The following is a 24,027-nucleotide window of genomic DNA, read 5'->3' on the forward strand; positions in this document are numbered from 1 at the left end:
TTTCACTCATGCCATCTTTCCTCTGGCACAATCCCCAAACGACCTCCATGATGAGTGAGTGGTGGGATAGATTTGCTGACAGAAGTAGAAAGAAAGTGGCACATGATGCACTCATTCAAAAAATGCTCACAGGAATCAATGGACATTAATCAATACTCAGAGAACTGATTCAGTTTTCCTCGGCACTAATCCAGGGATGTCGAAATTAATTAACACTCAAGATGAGGTCACTGAAGGAAGTACAGAACTTTCTCAAAATAAATTGGTGTATATGTGAAAGGAACTGCCAGAGGTTGTGATAAAGGCAGACACAGCTTCAACGTTTGAATGAAATATTGACAGGTCCGTGGATGTGAATGCAGTCGAGGGGTATTGGCTAAACACAAGGGAAATTAGATTAGCTCTATGAGGCAACTTGGTCAGCATGGACAAAGTATGCTATATGGACTGTTATAGTGGTACATGACTCTATATTTCTATCATTTGATCAAACCCTGAGATCATCTAGTTTAGTTTTGTTTAATTTAGAGATACAGCGTGGAAACAAGCCCTTTGGCCCACCGACTCTGCACTGACCAGCGATCCTCGCACATTAACACTATCCTCCACACACTAGGGACAATCTACACTTTTACCAAGCCAATTAACCTACAAACCTGTACGTCTTTTGAGTGTGAGAGGAAACTGAAGATCTCGGAGAAAACCCACAGTCACGGAGAGAATGTGCAAACTCCGTACAGACAGCACTCGTAGTCGGGATCGAACCCAGGTCTCTGGCACTACAAGTGCTGTAAGGCAGCAACTCTACCAGTGAGCCACCGTGCCACCCCGATTTGTATGGCTGAATAAGCAGAAGGCCAAGTATGTCCCAAACAAACATTTTTTTTTAAAAACTCCTTGCAACCACAGTTGGAATATGGCAGAGGCCATCTGCTTATCTGCTTATCTTTCCATGACATCTGCAGATAAATGGCTTATCTGCTCTCTTTGCATGATATCACAATAGAAATGCTGCCTAACATTATCCAGCAAGCACCTTGGATCAAAGTTATTTGGTGGCAAAGTACTCTGTCAACTTTTGGGAACAGTCTTGTAATTTCACATAGATGAATGGACAGCATGGTGGTTCAGCAGTAGAGTTGCTACCTTATAGTGCCAAATACTCGGGTTCAATCCTGACTATGGGTGATGTCTGTACGAAGTTTGTACATTCTCCCTGTGACCCCATGAGTTTTGTCTGGGTGCTCCGGTTTTCTCCCATGCTCCAAAGACTTACAGGTTTGTAGGTTATTTGGCTTCTGCAAGTTGTAAGTTGTCCCTAGTTTGTGTAGGATAGTACTAGTGTACGGGGTGGTCACTGGTTAGCATGGACTAAAGTGGGCTGAAGGCCCTGTTTCTCCAAAACTAAGCATCATAGGTTCACTTTCCTGAAAAATAGCCGTATCATACTGATGCTGAGTTTTGAGCAAGTGCACATTTTTAAGGCAGAGTGAAGGAAGAGTTAACTTTCATCTAATTGATCAGGGAGTGCTTCATTTCAGAAGAGAAAAGGAAGCTAACCTCAGCACCTCCCACGTCATGCCTGACCAGGGAGTAGTTAATTGGACAGAACAAAACAGCTTAAGTCTAAGTTTAATTCCATAATGTCAGAACTTTACTGACTGCACTATAGAATGCACAGAAGGTGGCTATCCACTTCTTTACATTTGTGCTGGATCTATAGTGGAGTTTGGATCATTCACACATATCAAAAACAACATTAGTCTTAATGCTGATGCAGTTTCGGCCCGAAACGTTACCTATTTCCTTCGCTCCATAGATGCTGCTGCACCGCTGAGTTTCTCCAGCATTTTTGTGTACCTTAGTCTTAATGCTAATCCTTATGAGTTACCTCAACACACTTCCCTCTGGTCTGAATAGAAGACAACTTGCTATCCAGGCAGCCATTGTCATTCCAATAGATTTCAATTGTTGCCCGTTATTAACTGTGCCTTCTGATTTATAGATAATTATGCTATACCTGCAGAAAGTGGAAAGTTGGGGAGAGAACAATGTTCAGTAAGTTCCTCAATCCTACACTCAATACTCACAGGTAAATTAAATTCTCAATGAATGCATGAACATTTAATATAGTTTGGACAGGTGCATGGATGGGGAAGATTGTGTGGCATACGAGCCAAAAGCAGGAAAATGGAACCAGCTTAGATAGATCATTTTGATTAGCATGGTAGATTTGCTTCCATTTTTAGAGTAAAAATGTCATATAGCATGGAAGCAAATTTTTACTCTAAGTCAGAGAGGTTATTTATAAATTTGTTGCCCGTTTTCTTACGTTACAGTAGTGGGGAAACTGCTAGAGTCAGTTATTAAAGATGGGATAGCAGCACATTTGGAAAGTGGTGAAATCATTGGACAAAGTCAGCATGGATTTATGAAAGGTAAATCATGTCTGACGAATCTTATAGAATTTTTCGAGGATGTAACTAGTAGAGTGGATAAGGGAGAACCAGTGGATGTGGTATATCTGGACTTTCAGAAGGCTTTCGACACGGTCCCACATAAGAGATTAGTATACAAACTTAAAGCACACGGTATTGGGGGTTCAGTATTGATGTGGATAGAGAACTGGCTGGCAGACAGAAAGCAAAGAGTAGGAGTAAACGGGTCCTTTTCACAATGGCAGGCAGTGACTAGTGGGGTACCTCAAGGCTCAGTGCTGGGACTCCAGCTATTTACAATATATATTAATGATTTGGATGAGGGAATTGAATGCAACAGCTCCAAGTTTGCGGATGACACGAAGCTGGGGGGCAGTGTTAGCTGTGAGGAGGATGCTAGGAGGCTGCAAGGTGACTTGGATAGGCTGGGTGAGTGGGCAAATGCATGGCAGATGCAGTATAATGTGGATAAATGTGAGGTTATCCACTTTGGTGGCAAAAACAGGAAAGTAGACTATTATCTGAATGGTGGCCGATTAGGAAAAGGGGAGATACAACGAGACCTGGGTGTCATGGCACACCAGTCATTGAAAGTAGGCATCCAGGTGCAGCAGGCAGTGAAGAAAGCGAATGGTATGTTAGCTTTCATAGCAAAAGGATTTGAGTATAGGAGCAGGGAGGTTCTACTGCAGTTGTACAGGGTCTTGGTGAGACCACACCTGGAGTATTGCGTACAGTTTTGGTCTCCAAATCTGAGGAAGGACATTATTGCCATAGAGGGAGTGCAGAGAAGGTTCACCAGACTGATTCCTGGAATGTCAGGACTTTCATATGAAGAAAGATTGGATAGACTCGGCTTGTACTTGCTAGAATTTAGAAGATTGAGGGGGGATCTTATAGAAAATTACAAAATTCTTAAGGGGTTGGACAGGCTAGATGCAGGAAAATTGTTCCCAATGTTGGGGAAGTCCAGAACAAGGGGTCACAGTTTAAGGATAAGGGGGAAATCTTTTAGGACCGAGATGTGAAAAGGTTTTTCACACAGAGAGTGGTGAATCTGTGGAATTCTCTGCCACAGAAGGTAGTTGAGGCCAGTTCATTGGCTATATTTAAGAGGGAGTTAGATGTGGCCCTTGTGGCTAAAGGGATCAGGGGGTATGGAGAGAAGGCAGGTACGGGATACTGAGTTGGATGATCAGCCATGATCATATTGAATGGCGGTGCAGGCTTGAAGGGCCGAATGGCCTATTCCTGCGCCTATTTTCTATGTTTAGGGCTACTATGGTCCACCAGATGCCCGAGCTCCATAAAAGCAGCATGAAAATAGGAAATTGCCATGATGCATATAATCATATCACACATTGATGAATATAATGCACAAAACATGTCAAATTTTCCCATTTTGCTGTGAATTTCTAATGTGTTGAGAGATTTTAGAGTATAGTTAGCAAGCCCTTTAAGATTTGTGCGAGCATTTAATAAGATGCAAAGTGTTGGAATAACACAGCGAGTCAGGCAACATCTCTGGAGAACATGGATAGAAGAAAGATCTAGATGATAGAAGTTATGTCACCTATCCATGTTCTCCAGAGGTGCTGCTTGTCCTTTTGAGTTACTAATTAACATTTTGAGTTACTCCGAAACAATGTGTCTTCAGTTCCTTGTAAATTCCCAGTAAATTCTACCTTGAGCATTTACTATATTTGTTTTGCTATAAAGTGGACCAACATTTTACAGCTTGGTGGAAACTAGTCAATTAGTGATCCGTTTCCTAGGATGCTGACAGATTCTGAGTCAGAGCAGGGTGGCACCGTGGCTCAGCGGTAGAGTTGCTGCTTTAAAGCACCAGAGACACAGGTTTGATCCTTACCACAGGTTATTGTCTGTACGCTGTTTGTACGTTCTCACCTGCGTGGGTTTTCTCTAGGATCTCCGGTTTCCTCCCACACTTCAAAGACGCACAGGTCGGTAGGTTAATTGGCTTGGTATAATTGTAAATTGTCCCTAGTGTGTGTAGGATAGCGTTGGTATCACTGGGCGATGTGGACTCAGGGGCCAAATTTCCATGCTGCATCTCTAAACTAAACTAAAGTTCATCTAGGGTTGATGTCAAAAAGGCAACAGAAACTCAAATCACGAGGGGGAACTGATAATCATGACGAACAAGGATGTTGTTTTAATTATTTGTTTATTATCTCCTTAATCTTGTTATATTGATTAACCTGCAGACAATGAAATGGAACATAAGAGGAGTTGTGATGAGCAAAAGATTAAAAACTGATGATGGAAACTGTGGTTCTGAGTTTCATACGATGGGCTATTAAATAGAAAAGCAAGAAATGGATGCTAAATTTGTACATGGCAGTGACTGAAGTATGGAATTCATGTTTAGTTTAGTTTAGTTTAATATTGTCACATACACCGAGGTACAGTTAAAAGCTTTTTTTGTTGCATGCTATTCAGTCAGTGAAAAGACTGTACACAATTACAATCATGCCACCCACAGTGTACTGATACAGGATAAAAGGAATAACATTTAGTGCAAGATAAAGTCCAATTAAAGTCTAAAGGTCTCAACTGAGGTAGATGGTAGATCAGGACCGCTGTCTGGTTGGAGATAACGGTTCAGTTGCCTGATACCAGCTGGGAAGAAACTGCCCCTGAATCTGGAGGTATGCGTTTTCACACCTCTATTCCTCTTGTTTGAAGGGAGAGGGATGAAGAGAGAGCGACCAGGGTGAGACCAGTCCATGATTATGCTGGTGACCTTGTCGAGACCTTGTCGTGTAAAGGGAGCCAATTGACGAGGAGATTGGTTTGCGTGAGATTCTGGGATACTTTCACAATTCTCTGCAATTTCCTGCAGTCCTGGATTGATCTATTCCCAAAACAAAGCCAAGACTGTTAGACAGGTCCATGGTCTGGAAAGGTTTGGAGGGATACACGCAAATTGGTCTAACTTAGATGGGGTGTGTTGGTCGGCATGGAAGAGTTGGGCCAAAGGGCCTGTTTCCGTGTTGTATGATTCTACAACTCTACTTTCAACTGAAAGCACTGGAGAAACTACCTGTCATGTTCAATAGGAATGAGCAGTTGTTCACATTATTTATTGTGCTGTTACATACAAGGACATACCAATTTGATTTCCATTGAGATGGCTATTTGAAAGGAAAGCCATTTCCTTTCATTAATCACTTTGAATTTTAATCCTAATGCTTCGGGAGATGGCTGCAAGAGCAAATTTGAAGCTAAAATGCAAATGCATTTTAAATTTGTGATGATTTTGTACTTTTCACAAGAGGAGGAACACAGGAGGATGAACTGGTCACCAGACCCCTCAAAACCTGCCCTGCTAGTCATAGCTGATCAATTCTGGCCATGTCCTCTTGTTTGCCAGTTCCCCATAACTCTCAATTCCCCCATATTTATTTATCTCCATCTGGGCAGCACAGTGGAGCAGCGGCAGTGTTGCTGCCTCACAGTGCCAGAGACCCAGGTTCGATCCTGATTACGGGTGCTGTCTGTGCGGCATTTGTACGTTTTCCCCTGTGACCGCGTGGGTTTTCTCCTGGTGCTCTGGTTTCCTCTCACAATTCCAAAGACATGCAGGTTTGTACGTTGATTGGCTTCTGTGAAATGCCCCTGGCATGTAAGGTTGGGATGAGAAAGTGGGATAACATAGAACATAGGCCATCAGCATAATCAAGAACAAGGCTCATCCCGGTCACGCCCTCTTCTCCCCTCTCCCACCAGGTAAGAGGTACAGAAGTGTGAAAATGCACACCTCCAGATTCAGGGATAGTTTCTTCCCAGCTAATCATGCAACTGAACCATACTACCAACAACTAGAGAACAGCCCTGAACCGCCATCTAATTCACTGGGAACACTCAGGCTACCTTTAATCGTACTTTACTGGACTTAATCTTGCAATATACATTATTCCCTTTATCCTGTAGCTGTATACTGTGACCGACTTGATTATGATCATGTACTAGACCCGTTGGGCTCGTCCCCAAGACAATATTCCACCACTGATCCATAGCCCTCAACTGCGCAGGCGGGGCTGAGGGGTTCCCGTTCTGATGCGAGTCACGGCAACCCTCCATCATCTGTGCCTCGCCATCCCTCTTCTTACCCCTATCCTCCATTCCTCCTCATCCCCAGAACTCCCTCTTCACCCTCCCTCTTCTTCCCCCCCTCCTCCTCCCCTCCCCACTCCCGCCCTCACCTCTCCCTCTCTCCTTTCCCCTACCCTCAGTCACTCCCTCCCTCCCTCCATAACGCCTCTCCCTCTATCTCCCTGCTCCCCCACTCCTCACCTCCCCTCACTCCCCCACTCTCCCTCCTCACCTCCCCCTCCCCCACTGCCCTCCTATCCCTCTATCCCCCACTCATTACCTCCCCCACTCCCCCCCCTCTCCCTCTATCCCATCCTCCCCCACTTTCCCTCCTCACCTCCCCCACTTTCCCCTCTCGCTCCCCTCCCTACCCCCCTCTCCCTCTTATCCCCCTGCTCTCCCACTTCTCACCTCCTCCCTATCCCACCCCTCCCACAATGAAATCACGATGAAAATCGCAATGCTTTTTTTTTTTTCTATAAAAAAATGTTAGCTGTTAATGAAAACCTCCCCCCTAGGATCCCCCATTGTGATGACCTGACGGGCCAAGTGGAAAAGTGGTTTGAAAGTGTTTTTTGTAAAGATGAAATTTGTAAAGTATAGAAACATAGAAACATGAAATTAGGTGCAGGAGTGGGCCATTCGGCCCTTTTTTAAATGCCTTCTCTCCAACCCCCCCCCTAGCCACCAGGGCCCCTTCCCTCTAAATATAGCCCCCTCAACAATGAAAAGTTCGCGATTCACCACTCTTGTCTGAATAAAATCAACGGTTTTAAAGGACACAATAAGCTGTAGTCCTGTTAATGCATCTAAACCCCGGAAGAATTTGAGTTTCTATAAAACAATCTTTTTTTTTAAAAATTGCGAGTCTTTTTCATTACGTAAATGAGAATCATTCAGGATCCCTCTATGCGATGTCATTGTGATGACGTCGAACGTGGCTGACGGGCAGGGCAAGTGGAAAAGTGGTTTGAAAAGTGTTTTTTGTAAAGTTTAAAATATCAATAATTTGTAAAATATAGCATCAATCTGAATGAAACTTGTTTCTTTTACATCCCAGGACAATGGTGAGTAAGGTGGGCCAAAATTGCAGTGCTATCGTGTACTATTTTGGTGGGGTTTTGGAATATCACGCACACGCATGCACAGAAACAAACAAGATGAGTTTTTGTAATATATAGATAGTCTTTCATCTAACTGTAGCAATGTTACAACATTTTTAGATTTTAAAAATCAAGTCTGCAATTTATCCCATCAGATAAAGCATAAAAATAAGTTTAATTTGACTCCTAATTCACTTTCATATCTTCAGTATTAAAAAAGTTATGGGCATTTTCATACTCGGAAATTAGCATCTTGTTCCCTATTGCTTTTCCATTGACTTAACGCAAAAGCTGTGATCGAGGACAGTCAAAAGCCCATAACTTTCTTAAAAATTAAGAGAACTGAAAGAAATGTTCAGTTATTATAGATTGAAGCATTCTGAAACAAATATGAAACAATCTTACTTGGATGACCTGAAATTAAAGCATATAATTAGTTAGTTACCCAATTGTAGCTAATTACATAATTCAATTACTAGATCTAAACATCTATCCATTTCTTAAAAAAAGATCAACATTTTTAAATAGCTTAAGTGTCCAAATAACATACACACAAGAATTCACAATATAACAAGATTTTTAAATCTCATTGTCATGGATTTATAGTCCAAATGGAAGGAATGTAGTGTTTAATACCTGCAAATTAATGGCCATTTAAATCATCTTGCGAGTGGGTTTTTCTGGAAGGCGATGGCCTTGAACGTTGCAGCTGCAGTGAATTTGAACCCCATGTCAGCATGAAAAATATTGCCGGTTCGGATGGGCTCCAAGTCACCTTCTCGCAACTTAAAATTTTGATTAAAGGGATCTTAAGAAGCACTTTTTAATGTAAAAATAAACAGCCTACCTTGCCTTGCCCCTATGTTGATCAGCCTGGAGGAAACGTCATTTTAAACCCGCCCCCCTCTCAAAGGCGCCAAAGTCGCGCACACGGGCAGTGACAGAACTGCAGCGCCGCTGAAGGTAAGTTTTGCAACATACCTACTAACTGGATAGCAAGCAACAAAAAGGTTTGTCACTGTACCTTGGTATACCTGGCAATAAACTAAACTAAATAGTGTATAGGTGATTGATAGTTAATGCGGGCTTGGTGGGTCAAAGTGCCTGTATCTACGCTTTATCTCTAAACTAAACTAAACTTAAATATATTTGATGATCTGGCCACCACCGCCCCTGGGGGCAAAGCAACGCTCTGAGACTAGTTTAAACACACCTCAGTTTTACATGACCGATCCCTTGGACTGTAGCTAATTTTCAGTTAGATATTGATTGGGCAAGTTCTCATTGAAAGAAATATCAAAGGAGGTAAATATCATACTTCCTCTGACATCAGAATTACATCAGCAAAGCACATCAACCGATGTGGCAGAGCTCAGAAATAAGCTCAGCAAGTCACAGACAGAAAGCATGAAGATATTGATAAATTCTACAAGCATTTTAGAAATATATAATTTATTTTTTATATGTATATATATGAAATAAGCGCATGACTTGCAATGACTTGCTGAGCTCCTTTAATATATAGATATATTAAAAATAAATAACAAATATATAAAATGCTCATAGAATTTAGCAATACCTTCATGCTATCGGTCTGTGACTTGCTAAAAAGAGATTGCTAAATTCTACGAGTATTTTATATATATACTAGACCAAGTGGGACCCATTGGGCCCTGTTCCACAACGCAATATTCCACCACTCACCTGTTATCCCAACGTAACATTCCACCACTCACCTGTTATCCCAACACAACCCGTTTCCACCACTCACCCGTTCCCCCAAAGTAAAACGTTCCCCCAACGCAATATTCCACCACTCACCCATAGCCCCCAACTGTGTAGGCACGGCTCATTTCCTCATCCCCCAACACTCCCTTCCCCTCCTCTTCACCCTCCCTCTTCTTTCCCCTCTCCTCCTCCCCTCCTTCATCTCTCCCTCCCTCTCCATTCCCCTACCCTCAGTCCCTCCCTCCCTCCCTAACCCCTCTCCCTTCCCTACCCCCCTCCTCTCCCTCTAACTGTTTAAATAACATTAAAGAACAATCCTCTCATCGTCCCATCCCCGACTGCTGCTCTTTTAAAAAAAATGTAAATGAGATCCCATTGTGATGTCATTGTCGGGTGGAGCATTGCTGGTAGGCAGTTTATGTAAATGAGATCCCACTGTGATGCCATAGTTGTAACTGCCACTGCAACCGTGATTTTTTATCAAAGTGGGGTTTTGTAAAGTTGAAAATGTGAATAACTTGTAAAATATAACATCAATCTGAACTAAATGATAAAAACACATCACAGGACAATTGTGAGTAAGGTGGTCCAAAAATCGTAGCGCTACCGTGTACCATTTTGGCGTAAATTCAGGATCACATACACACAGATATCCACACAAGCAGACACACATAGAAACAAACAAGATGAGAGTTTTAGTAATATACTAGACTAAGAGGAACCCGTTGGGTCCCTGTTACACAGGTGGCTTGGTCCATCAACTCAATATTCCACCACTCACCTATAGTCCCCAACCACAGGTGCAGCTTCTTTCCCCACATCCCTACCACTCTCTCCCCTTCCTCTTCACCTTCCTTCTTTCCCCTTTCCTCCTCCCCTCCCCTATCCCTCCCTCACCTCTCTTTCCCTCTCCTTTCCCTCTCCTTTCCCCTGCTCCCTCCCTCCCTCCATAACTCCTCTCCCTTCCCTACCATCCTCCTATCCCTTTATCCCCCACACCTCAACTCCCCCTATCTCCCCCACTATCCCTCCCCACCTCCTTCACTGCCTTCCATTCCCTCTATTCCCCACTCCCCCCTTGTCTGCTCCCTCCCTTCCTCTCCCTCTATTCCCCCTCTTCCCCCTCCTCACCTCCCTCATGTTTTCCCTCTCCTCCTACCCTCCCCAATCCCTCCCTCACCTCTCCTTTCCCCTACCCTCAGTCACTCCCTCCCTCCCTCCCTCCATAACTCCTCTCCCCTCCCTACTCCCCTCCTCTCCCTCTATCCCCTCCCCTCCCCCACTCTCCTTCCCCAAGATCTTGAGGTTGCCGCTCCTCTCCCTTCTTGTGTGCCCTGGAGACACATCAGCCATCGGCACCCTCAGAGCCAGGCCTCAGATCGGCCTGGGAGCACCAGCAGCTACGGCTGTGCCAGCATGTGGGTGGTAGGGAGGGAGAGGTGTGTGGGGGGGAGAGCTCGGAGAAAAGATGGGGGAAGAGCCATGGGGGAGAGGGAGATATCACGGGGGAGGGGGCAGGAGCCAGCAAGGGGGACCAGAGGGGAAGGGATTGGAGCTGCGGGGCGTTGCGATGGCAGTCCGTTTGGGAATCACAGCAGCCGCTGGACACTCTCCTCCACCAGGATCAGAATCACTGCTTTCCGTTTGGCAACATCACCGCACCGCTTCCGGTGCCTCCGAAAATTGTGTCCGGTTAGAGACTTCCGCCGCACCCACAGCGTCCCTCAGCTCCAGTAAAGCCGCGATGGCGCAGGAAAGGGCGGACCGTCCCAGGGAGCAACAGGAGAAGAGACTGGCAGGACAGGAGATCAATCTGCACACACACGGATTATTCAATTTTGAAAACCTCGTTAACTTTTACAATATACCACCGATCGGAACGAAACTTGTTGCACTCGCAGCACAGGAGAACGGTGGGTGAGCTGGCAAAAAATCATAGCGCTACCACGTACCGTTTTTGCGCAAATAGAAAAACCCCGCAAACCGAAAGAGCACAAGATCAGAGTTTTAGTAATGTATAGAGATAGATAGATAGATAGATAGATAGACAGATAGATAGATAGATAGATAGATAGATAGATAGATAGATAGATAGATAGATAGATAGATAGATAGATAGATAGATAGATAGATAATTTATTTTATATTTATATTTTATATTTATTTATATATATATATGAAATGCTTGTAGAATTTAGCAATTTTTTCATGATTTTTGCTTTTTGCTGAAATTAGTGGACAATGTTTAACATGAAAGTGTAACATCCCTCTTGTAACTCCTAGGAAGCTGTTTAGCAGTCTGGTAGTCCGGGCTTTGATGCTACGGTATCTCTTGCCTGATGGCAGGAGATCCAGGTGTGTGTGGAGGGGGTGCAGTTTGTCCTTAGCTATTCTCAGAGCTTTTTTCAGACAGCGGCTCTGGAACAGTTCTTGTACCGAGGGTAGGGAGACGCCAATGATCCTCTCTGCTCCCCTCACTACCCTCTGCAGAGCCTTCCTGTCTGAGCAGTTGCAGTTGGAGTACCACGTGTTATGCAGTACGTGAGTACAGACTCCACCGTGCCCCTGTAAAAAGTCCTGAGGATGTTGGTGGGGAGTGAGGCCTGTTTGAGTTTCCTCAGGTAGTGCAGTCGCTGATGGGCCCATTTGACAATCCCAGTGGTGTTCCTGGACCAGGTGAGACTGTCTGTAATTTGCACTCCGAGGAACTTTATGCTCTCCACTCTCTCCACTGTGGTGCCACTGATGTTGAGGGGTGTGTGTTTTGGCTGCGTCCTCCTGAAGTCGACAATCATCTCCTTTGTTTTGTCGACATTTAATGCTAAATTGTTGTTGCCGCACCAGTCCACTAGTTGTTTTCACTTCCTCCCTGTACATTGATTCATCATCTCCGCTAATGAGTCCCACCACTGTTGTGTCATCTGCAAATTTTATGATCTTATTGTCCCTGAATCTGGCAGCACAGTCATGTGTGAGCAATGTGAACAACAGCGGGCTGAGCACACAGCCTTGAGGGGAGCCGGTGCTCAGCGTGATCGAGCCTGAAGTGTTCTTGCCAACACGGACTGTCTGCGGTCTCTCAGTCAGAAAGTCCAAGATCCAGTGACACAGGGTGGTGTTGAGGCCCAGCAGGGTTAGTTTCTCCACAAGTCTCTGTGGGATGATGGTGTTAAAGGCTGAGCTAAAGTCAATGTACAGGATTCTGGCGTAAGTGTTTGTCAAAAGTCTAAATCAGGTAGCTTCATGGCCTCAATTACCAATAGCTAATGCTTAGTTCCAGGTTTATTTAATTACTCAAATTTAAACTCCCCAGCATCTAAGGCGAGATTTGAATTCACATCTCCAAATCAGTAGTCCAGTCCTTCAGATACTAGTCCAGACTCTTGACCATTGGTCTATGTTGACAAAGGAGCGATACAGTGGTGTAGCTGGTAGAGCTGCTACCTCTCAAAGCAAGAGACCCTGGTTCAATCCTGAACTTGTTTGCAGGAAAGAACTGCCGATGCTGGTTTAAATCAAAGGTAGACACAAAATGCAGGAGTATCTCAGCGGGACAGGCAACATCTCTGAAAAAGAGTCTAGAACCTGAAACGTCACCCATTCCTTCTCTCCAGAAATGCTGAGTTATTCCAGCATTTTGTGTCTACCTCTGAACTTGTTTGCTGGCCGTGTGGAGTTTGCACGTACTTCCTGTGACAGCGTTGGTTTCCTCTGGGTGCTCCAGTTTCCTTCCCCATCCAAATAAGTGCTGGTTTGTAGTTTAGTTTAATTTAGAAAAACAACATGAAAGCAGGCCCTTCGGCCCACTGAGTCTGTGCCGACCATCGATCACGCGTGCACAAGTTCGATGTTATCCCACTTTAGCATCCTAGAGGCAATTTACAGAAATTGACAAATAATCTACAAATCTGCACGTATTTGGAATGTGGGAGGAAGCCAGATTAGCAGGAGGAAACCCATGCTGTCACAAGGAGTAGGTGCAAACTCCCTACAGACAGCATCTATGGTCAGGATCGAACCCGGGACCCTGGTGCTGTAAGGCAACAACTCTGCCGCTGCACCAGCATGCTCCAGGATTAATAGGCGTGTGTAAATTTCTTCTAACATGTAGGGAATGGGTGTGAACGGGTGATGGATGGTTGATGAAGACCCGGTGGGCTGAAGGACTGTTTCCATTCTGTATCTTTAAAACTTTTTTTAAACTTTTTTAAACAAAACCAAAACTTACAAGGAAGAGGGCTTTTAACCGTGGCAAAAGTTCTGTCTCCAGGAGAGCTGTGACCAGCTGCAAGGAAAACTGTCGGAGACTCAGGAACAATGTCTGGAAGTAGGAATGTGGGGAGAATGTGCAGTCTGCCTACAGCAGATGCAGGAAGGGAGGGTTGTTCTCCTTGGAGACCAGGGTCACCTTCCTCTCGATGAAGGGTTTAAAGTTAGTCGAGTGGAGACAGCAGAGCGAGGGAGTGAAATCACAAAGTCCACGCGATCTATGAACAAACAACAAATGTTCATGGTCTTGGAAGCTGAGCAAAAATAAATGGGCCCAGAAATTGTATAATTGTATAATTTTATTCGCAGGTCACAGTACGCGATGGGCAAAACCAATCTGAGAGCAGCGAGCAGCCTCAGGGAATCTACACACAAAGCATGGAAACATCCTGTTTCCTTCTCTCACAGAGAAGCTGCAGGCTATGTTTTTAATGGGACAAGTAATGATACAATTCGGTTGCTGAGAGGTGTTCTGTGAAGCATGACTGGCATCAGGTATGGCATGGAATTTGTATTGAAATGCACTCATATGAGCAGGGCCCAAAGTTTAGTTTAGTTTAGTTTAGTTTAGAGATACAGTGCAGAAACAGGTCCTTCAGCCCACCAAGTCCATACAATTTATTATACCAAAGCCCATTAACCACATTGGTCCGGCAGCAAAAAGCTACCGGACAAGTGTGACTTGACAGGCCACAGAATCGTGCAATGAAGCCCATGTATGATCTTCCTGGAATGGCACGAAAGCTGTGGCTAGCCACGGACTGCGGAAATGGTGAACAGCGGATGCCGACATGTTCAATGTGGCAACACAACTTGCAGAAAACGCCCGAAAGTTCACAGGAACTTTCTTGTGAGGATGCGTGGTCAACACTGCTGCAGTGACCACTTCCAGGCAGTTCCAGGAGGTCTTCTTTTTTAGAGAAACAGTGCGGAAACAGGCCCTAAGGCCCACCGAGTCTGAGCCAACCAGTGATCCCCGCATACTAACACTATCCTACAGACACGAGGGACAATTTACAATTTCACCAAGCCAATTAACCTACAGACCTGTACGTCTTTGGAGTGTGGGATGAAACCAGAGCACCCGGAGAAAACCCATGCTGTCATGGGGAGAACGTACAAACTCCGTACAGACAGCACCCGTAGTCAGGATCGCACCCTGGTCTCTGTAAATCAGCAAATCTAACGCTGCGCCACTGTGCCGCCCTTCCTCAAAGATTATTTAATAAACATGGCAGATATGAATTCCCCTCCATGATGTTATGCTGATTCTACTTGATCTGATTTGACTTTCCAAATGTCTGCTTTTTCCTCCTTGAAAATTGGTAACATTGACCAATAATGTACATTCAAATAATTGGCCTGTATTTATCATCTTTTTGCCTCCACCCTTTTCGGTTATGGGCATCACATTGGCAGTTTTCCAATCCTCCAGGTCTTCTCCATAGTCAAAGAACGTTTGGAAGACTGAATCCTCAATTAATGTAACCTTTCGTAGGGGCTATGTTTAAAGGAGATGTGCGTGGCAACTTTTTTTTTACACAGAGGTTGGTGGGGGCCTGGAACTCACTGCCAGGGGTGGTGGTGGTGACAGATACAATCGTGGCTTTCAAGAGACTTTTGGATGGATACATAGATATGCAGGGAATGGGGGGGATTTGGATTATGTGCAGCCGATAAGAATTGGTCTACATAATTTTCAGCACAGACATTGTGGGCCAAAGGACTTGCTCCTCTGCTCCTCTGCTATATGTTCTATATTCTGTGTTCTTCTTGTAGTTTTACAATACAAACCCTCACTTCTTGCGATTCTACAATACAAACCCTCACTTCCTGGGGAATGATCAGTCTTTAGCCCTAGTACTAGTCTTTAGCCCTAGTCTTGTCTTGCCTTGCCTTGCCTTCAATGCCTTGCATTGCCGATAAGAGTTGGTCTTAACGTCATGTTCGGCACAGGCATTGTGGGCCGAAGGACCTGTTCCTCTGCTCCTCTGCTCTATGTTCAATATTCTGTGTTCTTCTAAGGGTTCAACAATGCAAACCCTCACTTCCTGGGGAATGACCAGTCTTTAGCCCCGTTAGTGTACTTAAAAAGTAAACCTTTAGTGATGTTGATGAGAAAGAGAACTAGTGCAGAGTAAAGTTTGCCCCAGTCTCTAGGGATTCGCTTGTCTGCGATATTTGTGTGGGCCCATAATGGGGAACTGGTGGAAACGGACCTCCTGTTTCGATAGTCTTCTTAGCTTCACATCTGTTTCCTCTTCCTCCTCCACTTCCTCTGCTACTACAGCGCAGTGTAGCTGCTTCTTCTCCCTGTTGGAGATTTACTTCTCATTAACGGTGAGCATTCGATGCATTGCAATTGTTTTGTTCACTTGCACCAGGCAGTAAGCAAGTGCACCACCCTGTTGGTTCAGACATGGAGTGTATTAGTATCAGCCTCTGGCATCTTGGAAGATAGCTGACAAATTAAACTAGCAAAGTACTCTCCCATCAGGCAAGAAGGACAGAGGTTTGAAAACGCACACCACCAGATTCAGGGAAAGTTTCTTCCCGGCTGTAATTAGGCAACTGAACGGTCCTCTCATCTGCTAGAGTTGATCTGGAGTCCTGATCTCCCATCTACCACATTGGAGACTTCTCAGCTATCTTTATGGGCCTGTCCCACTTAGGTGATTTTTTTGGCGACTACAGGCGACTTGTCAGTTGCCACATGTTCGCCGGTGGTTACGGGGTGTCGCCTGTATGTTCCTGTATGTGAGTCGTCTCCTCAGTCGCGCTAAGAGTTGTAGCGCCTTTCTGGTCGCAGCATAATGTTCAACGTTGAAAGTTTTTCGGCGACAGTGGGTTTGACGCATATGAGCGAATCATGACTTCTCCTGACGTAGGTGCTGTGATAGGTTGTCGCCAGGTTAACGTTTGTTGTCGCCAAGATGACAGGTACCGGCGACTGAATTGTCTTGCCTTGTTGTAGGTTGTCGTGGGTGGACGTAAGTTGTCGTAGGTGTGATCGTAGGTGGATGTCCTAATGGTCGCCGGTTATCAGTAGCTTGCCGTAGCTTGACGTCGACTAGGCGGTAGGTTGTCGTAGACGTTGTCGTGGGGGGGGGTCCAGTCGCCAGTTTTTCAGCTACATGTCGCCGGCAGCCGCCGAAAAAACTTGCCTAAGTGGGACAGGCCCATTAATGGAACTTTATCTTGCACTAAATGTTGCATCCTTTATTCTTTATCTGTGCACTGTTGACGGATTGATTGTAATCACGTATCATCTTTTCTTTGACTGGATAGGACGCAAACAAAAGCTTTTCACTATACCTCGGTACATATGTTAATGACAAACAAAACTAAACTTTATTACACAGAAGAACTCAGGGAAAGAGAGAGAGAGAGAGTATTTTATTTCTGTGTAAATACTGGTTCGAACACGCTGAATGCCAATGACACAGCAACAGAGAGCAGTTGGTCACATGGTCCTATTCTTAAAGGGCTACACACCCAATGTATTCCAGCTGCATTCGTTACAGTTGGAGTTTTCCATATGTTGCTCTACAGGCAATTCTGAGTGTATTTGTCTCCCACTATCAACCAGTTTCCTCAGTGAAGACTCTAGCATTGGTTATTGAAGCTTTCATCTTGGTAAAGCACTGTTGTGCCATGTTGCCAGCCCTGAGGTGAAGTTAAAAATGGCCCCTCCCTTGGATTGCATTGCAATGCTAGGCCACACTCTGAACTCAAACAGTGTGAAGAAAGGACCCGTCCTGAAAGGTCACCTATCCACGTTCTCAGAGATGCTTCCTGACCCGCTGAGTTACTCCAGCACTTTGTGTCCCTGAACTCAAATCGTAGCTTGAGATATAGAACCTATTATGATGGGAAAACAAACTGCGGGGCACTTGCGTATTGGAGTAAGGAAGGCTCACTATAACTACACAGGGACTTTGGTGAGGCCAGACTCGATTGTGACCAATTTTGATCTCTTCATTTAGGGAAGGACATATCGGTGGCAATGCAAAGAATGTTCACTATTCTGATGCAGGTAACAGGGGAAATTGAACAAGACGGGCCTCTATTCTCCAGAGATTAGGGCCCCAAGGTTAAAAGAAAAGAATGGCAAATGATCTCAGCAGAACAGTGAACATTCTGGGAGAACACGACAGGGTCGACATCAACATGTGGGAGAATATCATAGGAGGGGATTAGGTAATGGTGATTTAATACTGATGAGTGTAGGTTCTTTTTGCAGAGATTGGTGAATCTCAGAAATTCTCTCCCCCGGGGAGTTATGGAGACTAGATCATGGAACTTCTTAAAATTGGAAGCAGATAACTGGTTTTGAAATATCAAGAAACTGAGAGCACTGGAAACTGGTACAGGGGATGAGGTTTCAGATGAATCAGCTGTGATCATGACAGACAACTCCTCCAACCTCATCTAGTGTATCCACTGTGCCAGGTGTGGACGGTGGATATATATCGGTGAGACCAAGCACTAAAGAGCCTATCCCACTAAAGTGACTTTTCAGCGACTGTCTTCGACCTTCAAGCTCGAGGGCACTCGCCTGAAAAACCTCGAGCTGGATCGACCGTCAGCGATGAAACCGCGAGTCGGATAGACCGTCTGCACCACACACACACACATGCACAAACACATCGCAAAGGCAGGGGCCAGGGAAAGCACTACTCTGTATATACCCCCCCCCCCCCCCCCCCACCCCTCGTCGCACTCTCTAAAGGATTTACCGTAACTGTGCCAGCCGTCTTTTACCTTCCTGATCATCGTGGGTGTGAATTTCAGACAGCGCTCCCCTGCTTTCCCTAGTGCAGAGAGGAAGGGGAGAGAGGGGGAGAGAGGGGGAGGGAAGGGGAGGGAATGGGGGAGAAGGGGGGAGAAGGAGCAGAGACACTATTAAGAAGACAGATAACATTTAATAAAGTTTATTGGGCATTTAACATTACCGGTCGGGTTACTTACCTTTTTTTTCTCAACGAGCTTTACCTTCAACTACCTTCGATTACCTTTATTGCCTTCGATAACATTACTACCTACCTCGACTAAACCTACGGGTAAAAAAAGATCAGTTTTTTCCTATGGCAACCTTTCTTTACTCGCGGGGATTTTTCAACATGTTGAAAAAGACGCCACGACCTAGCTGAGGCCTCAAGTACATGGGGACTACTCTCGAGCATGAAGGAGAGTTACAAAGACCTCCTAGGACATCGTGTCGACCATGCTGCGAGTATGTCGAGGGCAAACTCTTCTGCACTCGCGAATTAGGTCACCGCAGTGGGAGAGGCCCTTTACTCTGCGATCGTTTTGCTGAACACTTCCGCCTAGTCTGGCTTGGCCGACATGATCTCCTGGTTGCTAAACACTTTAACTCCCCCCTCCCATTCCCTTACTGACCTTTCTGTCCTGGCCCTGCTCCACTGTCAGAGTGAGGCCCAATGCAATTTGGAGGAGCAGCACCTCATATTTCACTTGGGCAGCTTACAACCCTATGAATATTGAATGCTCTAACTTCAAGTAACCCTTGCTTTCCCTCTCTCCCTGTACCTCCCCCACCCTGGTTCTCTGACTAGATTCACTGTCCTCCTGATTAATTTTACTGATTGTATGCCTTGTTGTCACCTTCTTCTCAACTAACCATTCTACATTTCCTCAATCATCGTCTGCTTTGATCCATCATTTTCACACCGTACATTTCCACATCTCTGGTCTCCCTCTTCCCTGACTCTTCAGTCTGAAGAAGGGTCTCGACCCGAAATGTCACCCATTCCTTCTCTCCAGAAACGTTGCCTGTCCCGCTGAGTTACTCCAGCATTTTGCACCTAACTTCGGAGATCATGACGGGGTAGACCTGAGGGATTGAATACTCCTGCTCCTATTTTCTTATGCTGTTAGATGAGTGAGATATGCAGGATACTGAGGGAAAGTGACAAGGGGAATTAATACAGTGAAGCTTTTCCTTGGTGAGTAGCCCTAAACTGGTTAGTTCATCTGTGGAACTCATTGCCTCTGGGAGGGCTGTGGAGGCCAAGTCAGTGGATATTTTTTAAGGCAGAGATAGATAAATTCTTGATTAGAACAGGTGTCAATGGTTATGGGGAGAAGGCAGGAAAATGGGATTAGGAGGCAGAGATATGCCATGATTGAATGGCACTCGATGGGCTGAATGGCCTAATTCTACTACTATAACTTGTGAACTTGTGAAGTGGGGGAGACATAGTTTCAGGATAAGGCATCAAGATAGAGTCAAGGAGAAGTTTATTTTCTCGGAAGGTTATGAATCTTTGGAATTCTATCCCTCAGATAGTTTTGGAGACTTAGTCATTAAATATATTCAAGGCTGACGTAAATAGCATCATAGACTCATACAGTCAGAAAAAGGCCCTTCGGGCCAACTCATCCCTGCCGATCAGGTTGCCCATAATGGTAGTCCCATTTGTCAAATGCCCCTGTCCCACTTAGGAAACCTGAACGGAAACCTGAACGGAAACCTCTGGAGACTTTGCGCCCCACCCAAGGTTTCCGTGCGGTTCCCGGAGGTTGCAGGTGGTTGCCGGAGGTTGCAGGTAGTGGAAGCAGGTAGGAAGACTGACAAAAACCTCCGGGAAACCGCATGGAAACCTTGGGTGGGGCGCAAAGTCTCCAGAGGTTTCCGTTCAGGTTTCCTAAGTGGGACAGGGGCTTAATTTTGGCCACAATCCCTCTAAATATCTCATATCTACTACGTACCTGTCCAAATGCCTTTTACATTCTGTTATATTACCAGCCTCAACTACCTCCTGTGCAGCTCATTCCATATGTGCACCATCCTTTGAATGAAACATTTGCCACTCAGGTTCCTATTAAATCTCGCCCCTCTCACATTAAACCTATGTTCCCTGGATATTGATTCCCCAACCCTGTGTAAAATACTCTGTGCATTCACCCGGTCTATTCCCCTGATGATTTTGTATTTGTTATAAAATAGATCCTCAGCCTCCTGCGCTCCAAGGAATAGAGTCCCCTGAGGATTGGCCACATCCTTGTAAATATATTTTTATAGTTTAGTAGTGTTTACGAGGATGTTGCCAGGACTTGAGGGCCTGAACAATAAGGAGAGTTTGGGCAGGCTAGGACTTTATTCCTTGGAGCATAGGAGGATGAGGGGTAATCTTACAGAGGTGTATAAAATCACGAGGGGAATAGATAGGATGAATGCAGTCTTTCACAGAGGGAAAATTTAGAGAGATAGAGGCTAAAAATAGGCAGGTGGGATGTGTGTGAATGGGGCATCTTGGTCGGCATGGACAGTTGGGCCAAAGGGCCTGTTTCTGTGCTGTATGACCCTATGACTCTAATTAGAGAGAGCATGCAGGAAGAAGGTAGGGTTGATGCTGAGATTACCTCAGCCATGATATTATTCAGCAGTGGATCAGGCTCAAGGGGATATGAAGCTTACCCCAGCTCCTATTTGCTTACATTCTTAACAAGTTTGGCTGAAGCAACAAACCTTGATACTCATTGTGGAAAAAATCTCCCAGATTAGTGAAGTAGTCAGAGTAAACAAAATGCTAGGCCATTGAGAAAAGTGCTAACCCTCACAATGACAGACCAAGGAGTGGTGGGCTGGTGTCCGTTAATGCTGATTGTCTATTATTGGTGTCCATAGATTGTGCACTGTAACCAAGTGAGGGGGGGTGAGAAGTTTAACCCAGGGCTGGGAGAGAAGAAATGCAATGTTGGGGAGGGAGGGGGTTAAATCAAGCAGGAATTCACAGGCCAGGCATGGGCCCAGTTCTGGTGACGGTTTACTGTATATGTATGTATAGTGTGAGGAAGTATACAGCCAAGTATACATTAGGAAGTATAGATCAGCTGCAGAAATGGGCAGAGCAATGGCAGGTGTTGTTTAGTCCAAGCAAGTACGAGGTGTTGCACTTTTGGCTGCGTGCAATTATGGTCATCCCCAATACGAAGGATGTTGAGATTTTGGAAAGGGTGCAGAGGAGGTTTACCAGAATGATGCCTGGATTAGAAGATATTAGGTACATGGGGAGGTTGGATTGTTGGATAGACTTGGATTTTTTTTCTGGAACATCTGAGATGAAAGGGAGGGCTGGTAGAAGCATATAAAATGATGAGAGCATAGGTAGGTTAGACAGCCTGAATGTTTTCCCCAGGATGGAAATATCATATAATAGATGGTATAGCTTTAAGGTGAGAGCAGCAACGTTTCAAGGAGATGTGCAAGGCGTGTTTTTTGTCACAGGGGGTGGTAAGTGCCTGGAATGCGCTACTGAGGGTAGTGGTGGAGGCAGATATGATAATGACATTCAAGAGGCGTTTGGATAGGCATGGAGGGATATGGCAGACAAAATGGTTTTGGCATAATGCTGGGCACAGACATTGTGGGCCGAAGGGCCTGTTCCTCTGCTCTACTGCACTATGTTCTATGCAAAAACTACCAAGGCATTAAAGACTGTGGGCCAAGTGCTGGAAAACAAGATTTCTGCAGATGGGAAAAATCGACACTAGGTGCTGGAGTAACTCAGCGGGTCAGGCAGCATCTCTGGAGAACATGGATAGGTGACATTTCAGGTCAGGACCCTTCTACAGACTGATGCATATGTGTGGGTCGGCACGGTCGCGATGGGCCAAAGGGCCTGTATCTATGCTGGACGACTCTGTGCGTGTCATGAGAAAAATAAAATTTTGCTCATCCTATTGAATGTACAAGAATTTTTGGCCTCAGTGGAAGATGAACAGGAACATCTGACCTTTGTGAAAAAACACTGCGTGCAGGTTGCCTGCAGGGTTTCCCCAGATATTGACTTTTGCAGTACTTTGAAAGTAATTAAACAATCTGAAGCATTTTCAGATGTTTCGCAGAAGTGTAGCATAACGAGGTAACTCATCACTGCTGTTATTTTCTTCTGGCTGCAAACATGTTACTTACATTTTACAAACCAAATACTTGTGAGGCTTGCCAATGGCTACGGATACTTATCATTGCTACTCTAATCACTGTGAGCTAACATTTACCTAAGTCGATAGATGCTGAACAAACATGATTTTTTTTAATAATAAGGTACATTGGCACTGCTGTGGAGCTGCTGCCTCAAAGCTCCAGATTTCCAGGTTCGATCCTGACTACAGGCGCTGTCTGTTCGGAGTTTGTACATTCTCCCTGTGACCGCGTGGGTTTTCTCCAGGCGCTCCTGTTTCCTCCCACAACACAAAGACATGTAGTTTGTAGGTTAAATTGGCTTCTGCAAATTGCCCCTGTGTAGGATGCAAAAGTGGGATAACGCAACCAGCATGTGGGTGATTGGTGGTCAGTGTGGACTCAGTGCCAAACGGCCTATTTTCGACACTGTAGATCCAAACTAAATGAAACTAAAACTAAACTAAAGGTACTCGGAGTGACATTCGAATTTTCACAGTAAAACCATTGAAGTGCTAAGCCATCATTTCTAAGTGCCTCTGGAATAGATCGGGTAAATGGATAGAGTCTTTTACCCAGAGTTGGGGAATCAAGAACCAGATGACATAGGTTTAAGGTGAGAGGGGAAAGATTTAATAGGAACATGACGGGCAACTTTTTCACACACAGGGTGGTGAGTATATGGAACAAGTCATCAGAGGAGGTGGTTACGACAGGTACTATAACTACATTTAAAAGACATTTGAAGATATATGAATAGCAAAAGCTTAGAGGGATATGGGCCTAATGCAGGCAGTGTGGATGGGACATCTTGGTCGGCATGGAAAAGTTGTCAAAGCGTGGTTTCCATGCTGTATGACTATATATTTAGGGGTTTTATTGACTAAATGAGGGCAACTTCATCACAACTTTTCTGCAATATTTCACCTCATGCATTAAGTGAGCCTCATTAGTCTTATTAGCACATCAATCATAACAACAACTTTTATTTATATTGCATCTGCAAAAATATTCTAACATGCTTCTCAGGGCCTGATAATACCATATTAGAATATCACAATACCACATTAGGCCAGCACAGTGGCGCATCTGGTAGCGCTGCTGCCTCACAGTGCCAGAGTCCACGGGTTCAATCCTGACCTCGGATGCTGTCTGTGTGGAGTTTGCATGTTTTCATTGTGACTGTGTGGGTTTTCTCCGGGTGCTCCGGTTTCCTCCCATATTCCAAAGACGTACAGGTTTGTAGGTTAATTGGCCTCTGTAGTTGAAAAAGTGGGATAATACAGAACCAGTGTGAATGGGTGATCCTTGGTCGGCATGGACTCGGTGAGTTGAAAGGCCTGTTCCCACGCTGTATGTGTAAAAACTAAAACTAAAAGTAAATAAATAGCTGAGCTTTGGATCAGAAGTCCATGTTCATCTTTCATTGTGGCCATAAAAT

The sequence above is a fragment of the Leucoraja erinacea genome, chromosome 15 (genome assembly GCF_028641065.1).
Source record: "Leucoraja erinacea ecotype New England chromosome 15, Leri_hhj_1, whole genome shotgun sequence".
NCBI lineage: Eukaryota > Metazoa > Chordata > Chondrichthyes > Rajiformes > Rajidae > Leucoraja > Leucoraja erinaceus.